At 39.7% G+C, this 6,245-nt stretch overlaps 1 non-coding gene across 1 annotated transcript; it reads left to right on the top strand.

Moving 5' to 3' along the window:
- The first annotated feature begins 440 nt into the window (after positions 1-440).
- On the top strand, positions 441-547 carry LOC118540314 (U6 spliceosomal RNA). The gene has a single exon (XR_004919571.2). It is a non-coding gene; the product is annotated as a U6 spliceosomal RNA (small nuclear RNA).
- The last annotated feature ends 5,698 nt before the right edge of the window (positions 548-6,245 follow it).

A 6,245-nucleotide genomic window follows, 5' to 3' on the forward strand; every position in this document is an offset into this window, starting at 1 on the left:
GTATCTCAAAAATAATAAAACAGGGCAATGAGGTTAGAGTGTGAACCATGGGGTGTTGCTACTTTACCTAATATTGTCATATGAGGCCTCTCTGAAAAGGTGGACAGAGAGAGGACAGAGGAAATGCAAAGAACCAAAGGCAGAACTAAGCTTGGCCTCCTCTAGGGACTGGAAAAGAAACTTGTCTTTCTGGAGCACAGGGAACAGGAGGAAATTGACAGGAGCTCACAGAGCTAGCCTGGAGCCTTGTCTATTGTGTAGGATGGCATTGAACTTAAATATTGGTTTCCCTCACAAAGATCATACTCTATCAATCACAGTATCCTGTTGCCTACCTAATAAATGGTAGATGCTCAATAAATTGTGACTTGAAATAATATAGTTTCTCAAAAGGAGACTATACCTTTAATTATCGCTCTTGTTTTAAAATATAAACGCAGGTGCTCGCTTTGGCAGCACATATACTAAAATTGGAACGATACAGAGAAGATTAGCATGGCCCCTGCGCAAGGATGACATGCAAATTCGTGAAGCGTTCCATATTTTTAGGCATCAAAATCCAGGAAGCACAGAGAACCCCTCTGAAAATCAATAAAAATAGGTCAACACCCCAACATCTAATAGTAAAACTTACGAGTCTCAGAGACAAAGAGAAAATCCTGAAAGCAGCTCGGGAGAAGAGATATGTAACCTACAATGGTAGAAACATTAGATTGGCAACAGACCTATCCACAGAGACCTGGCAGGCCAGAAAGGACTGGCATGATATATTCAGAGCACTAAGTGAGAAAAATATGCAGCCAAGAATACTATATCCAGCTAGGCTGTCATTGAAAATAGGAGAGAGAAAAAGCTTCCAGGACAAACAAAAACTGAAGGAATTTGCAAACACGAAACCAGCCCTACAAGAAATCTTGAAAGGGGTCCTCTAAGCAAAGAGAGAGCCTAAAAGCAACATAGACCAGAAAGGAACACAGACAATATACAGTAACAGCCACCTTACAGGCAATACAATGGCACTAAATTCCTATCTTTCAATAGTTACCCTGAATGTAAATGGGCTAAATGCCCCAATCAAAAGACACAGGCTATCAGATTGGATTAAAAAACAAGACCCATCGATATGCTGTCTGCAAGAGATTCATTTTAGACCCAAAGACACCCCCAGATTGAAAGTGAGAGGGTGGAAAACTATTTACCATGCTAATGGACACCAAAAGAAAGCTGGGGTGGCAATCCTTATATCAGACAAATTAGATTTTAAACCAAAGACTGTAATAAGAGATGAGGAAGGACACTATATCCTACTTAAAGGGTCTATCCAACAAGAAGATCTAACAATTGTAAATATCTATGCCCCTAACATGGGAGCAGCCAATTATATAAGCCAATTAATAACAAAAGCAAAGAAACACATCGAAAACAATACAATAATAGTGGGGGACTTTAACACCCCCCTCACGGAAATGGACAGATCGTCTAAGCAAAAGATCAACAAAGAAATAAAGACTTTAAATGACACACTGGACCAAATGGACTTCACAGACATATTCAGAACATTCTATCCCAAATCAACAGAATACACATTCTTCTCTAGTGCCCATGGAACATTCTCCAGAATTGATCACATCCTAGGTCATAAATCAGGTCTCAACCGGTACCAAAAGATTGGGATCATTCCCTGCCTATTTTCAGACCACAATGCTTTGAAACTAGAACTCAATCACAAGAGGAAAGTCGGAAAGAACTCAAATATATGGAGACTAAAGAGCATCCTACTAAAGAATGAATGGGTCAAGCAGGAAATTAAAGAAGAATTAAAAACATTCATGGAAACCAATGAAAATGAAAACACAACTATTCAAAATCTTCGGGATGCAGCAAAGGCAGTCCTAAGAGGAAAGTATATAGCAATACAAGCCTTTCTCAAGAAACAAGAAAGGTCTCAAGTACACAACCTAACCCTACACCTAAAGGAGCTAGAGAAAGAACAGCAAATAAAGCCTAAACCCAGCAGGAGAAGAGAAATAATAAAGATCAGAGCAGAAATCAATGAAATAGAAACTAAAAGAACAGTAGAACAGATCAACGAAACTAGGAGCTGGTTCTTTGAAAGAATTAACAAGATTGATAAGCCCCTGGCCAGACTTATCAAAAAGAAAAGAGAAATGACCCAAATCAACAAAATCATGAATGAAAGAGGAGAGATCACAACCAACACCAAAGAAATACAAACAATTATAAGAACATATTATGAGCAACTCTGCCAGCAAATTAGATAACCTGGAAGAAATGGATGCATTCCTAGAGATGTATCAACTACCAAAACTGAACCAGGAAGAAATAGAAAACCTGAACAGACCTATAACCACAAAGGAAATTGAAGCAGTCATCAAAAATCTCCCAGAAAACAAAAGCCCAGGGCCAGATGGCTTCCCAGGGGAATTCTACCAAACATTTCAAGAAGAATTAATACCTATCCTTCTGAAACTGTTCCAAAAAATAGAAATGGAAGGAAAACTTCCAAACTCATTTTATGAGGCCAGCATTACCTTGATCCCAAAACCAGACAAAGACCCCATCAAAAAGGAGAATTACAGACCAATATCCCTGATGAACATGGATGCAAAAATTCTCACCAAAATACTAGCCAGTAGGATCCAACAGTACATTAAAAGGATTATTCACCACGACCAAGTGGGATTTATCCCTGGGCTGCAAGGTTGGTTCAACATCTGCAAATCAATCAACATGATACAATACATTAACAAAAGAAAGAACAAGAATCATATGATCCTCTCAATAGATGCAGAAAAAGCATTTGACAAAGTACAGCATCCTTTCTTGATCAAAACTCTTCAGAGTATAGGCATAGAGGGTACATACCTCAATATCATAAAAGCCATCTATGAAAAACCTACAGCAAATATCATTCTAAATGGGGAAAAACTGAGAGCTTTCCCCCTAAGGTCAGGAACGCGGCAGGGATGTCCACTATCACCACTGCTATTCAATATAGTATTAGAAGTCCTAGCCACAGCAATCAGACAACAAAAAGAAATAAAAGGCATCCAAATCAGCAAAGAAGAAGTCAAACTCTCACTCTTTGCAGATGATATGATACTTTATGTGGAAAACCCCAAAGACTCCACCCCAAAACTGCTAGAACTCATACAGGAATTCAGTAAAGTGGCAGGATATAAAATCAATGCACAGAAGTCAGTGGCATTCCTATACACCAACAACAAGACAGAAGAAAGAGAAATTAAGGAGTCGATGCCATTTACAATTGCACTCAAAACCATAAGATACCTAGGAATAAATCTAACCAAAGAGGCAAAGGATCTGTACTCAGAAAACTATAAAATACTCATGAAAGAAATTGAGGAAGACACAAAGAAATGGAAAAATGTTCCATGCTCATGGATTGGAAGAACAAATATTGTGAAGATGTCAATGCTACCTAGAGCAATCTACACATTCAATGCAATCCCCATCAAAATACCATCCACTTTTTTCAAAGAAATGGAACAAATAATCCTAAAATTTGTATGGAACCAGAAAAGACCCCGCATAGCCAGAGGAATGTTGAAAAAGAAAAGCAAAGCTGGTGGCATCACAATTCCGGACTTCCAGCTCTATTACAAAGCTGTCATCATCAAGACAGTATGGTACTGGCACAAAAACAGACACATAGATCAATGGAACAGAATAGAGAGCCCAGAAATGGACCCTCAACTCTATGGTCAACTAATCTTTGATAAAGCAGGAAAGAATGTCCAATGGAAAAAAGACAGTCTCTTCAACAAATGGTGTTGGGAAAACTGGACAGCCACATGCAGAAGAATGAAACTGGACCATTTCCTTACACCACACACAAAAATAGACTCCAAATGGTTGAAAGACCTCAATGTGAGACAGGAGTCCATCAAAATCCTAAAGGAGAACACAGGCAGCAACCTCTTCGACCTCAGCCGCAGCAACTTCTTCCTAGAAACATCGCCAAAGGCAAGGGAAGCAAGGGCAAAAATGAACTATTGGGACTTCATCAAGATAAAAAGCTTTTGCAAAGCAAAGGAAACAGTCAACAAAACCAAAAGACAACTGACAGAATGGGAGAAGATATTTGCAAATGACATATCAGATAAAGGGCTAGTATCCAAAATCTATAAAGAACTTATCAAACTCAACACCCAAAGATCAAAGAATCCAATCAAGAAATGGGCAGAAGACATGAACAGACATTTTTCCAAAGAAGACATCCAAATGGCCAAGAGACACATGAAAAAGTGCTCAATATCACTCGGCATCAGGGAAATCCAAATCAAAACCTCAATGAGATACCACCTCACACCAATCAGAATGGCTAAAATTAACAAGTCAGGAAATGACAGATGTTGGCGGGGATGCGGAGAAAGGGGAACCCTCCTACACTGTTGGTGGGAATGCAAGCTGGTGCAGCCACTCTGGAAAACAGTATGGAGGTTCCTCAAAAAGTTGAAAATAGAGCTACCATATGATCCAGCAATTGCACTACTGGGTATTTACCCCAAAAATACAAAAGTAGGGATCCGAAAGGGTATGTGCACCCCGATGTTTATAGCAGCAATGTCCACAATAGCCAAACTGTGGAAAGAGCCAAGATGTCCATCGACAGATGAATGGATAAAGAAGAAGTGGTATATATATACAATGGAATATTATGCAGCCATCAAAAGGAATGAGATCTTGCCATTTGCAACAACATGGTTAAAACTGGAGGGTATTATGCTGAGCGAAATAAGTCAAACAGAGAAAGACATGTATCATATGACCTCACTGATATGAGGAATTCTTAATCTCAGGAAACAAACTGAGGGTTGCTGGAGTGGGGGGTGGGGTGGGAGGGATGAGGTGACTGCGTGATAGACACTGGGGAGAGTATGTGCTCTGGTAAGCGCTGTGAATTGTGCAAGACTGTTGAATCTCAGATCTGTACCTCTGAAAAAATAATGCAATATATGTTAAGAAAAAAAAAAGGAGAAGAAGATAGCAGGAGTGGAAGAATGAAGGGGGGAAATCAGAGGGGTAGACGAACCATGAGAGACGATGGACTCTGAAAAACAAACTGAGGGTTCTAGAGGGGAGGGGGGTGGGAGGATGGGTTAGCCTGGTGATGGGTATTGAGGAGGGCACGTTCTGCATGGAGCACTGGGTGTTATGCACAAACAATGAATCATGGAACACTACATCTAAAACTAATGATGTAATGTATGGGGATTAACATAACAATAAAAAATTAAAAAAAATAAATAAAAAATAAAATATAAACGCAGAAAAAGTAAAACTGAAAGTTGCTTATGAGTGTTGTTTTCTCCTGTACAGCAAAATATATGTCTCAGAAGCTGATTTTTTTCCTCTTTTCTTTTCCCACAAATCTAGAAAATGAAATAGAATTAACTCTCGATAAGAGTTTTCCATTTGGCTAGGAGAAAATCCTGACAAAGAAAATTAAACTTCCTTTAAAAATTAATTGTTTCATAAAGAAAAACCTAAACATTACAGAGTGTTCTTATTTCCAAGGATAATGAGTCACATTTTTATTCTGTTAAAAGCTACTGAACAACTGTAGTGTTTTGAAATTTCAAGAACATCATTTGCATTCAATTTATGACTTTGCTCTTTTTTACCATACTCGCATTACGGATGGGGTGTGGTTTTTTGGTTTTTGTTTTGTTTTGTTTTCTTACTTCTCATAGTCTGAGTCTTTTTATGTGTTGGATAATTTATCTCTCTTTTTTTTTTTTAAAGATTTTAAGTATTTGAGAGAGAGAGTGAGAGAGAGCATAAGCAGAGGGAGGGGCAGAGGGAGAGGGAGAAGCAGGCTCCCCACTGAGCAGGGAGCCCGATGAGGGGCTCCATCCCAGGACCCCAGGATCATGACCTGAGCACTTACGCTTACTAAGGGAATGTTTCATCACACTACCACCATTGCCCTCACCACCTCCATGACTACTATTCATTTCTGCGGCAGGCCCACACACCGGCTGTGTCAGTAGTCATACCGCTGAAACGCTCCTGCATGGTTTGCTAACACACAGCTTCCCTGGAACTCCCCACGTGGCTCCCGATGCCCCAACCCCTCTGCTGACCTTCCTCAGTATCCACCTTCATGAAGGCCAGTGCCAGGCCCCCAAGATCCTGCTCTAGCCTCAAAGTCTGAATCTGTTCTGAATGACTGGTGGCTATGATGTGCTGATTACAAA

Source organism: Halichoerus grypus, chromosome 10 (assembly GCF_964656455.1).
Source record: "Halichoerus grypus chromosome 10, mHalGry1.hap1.1, whole genome shotgun sequence".
NCBI lineage: Eukaryota > Metazoa > Chordata > Mammalia > Carnivora > Phocidae > Halichoerus > Halichoerus grypus.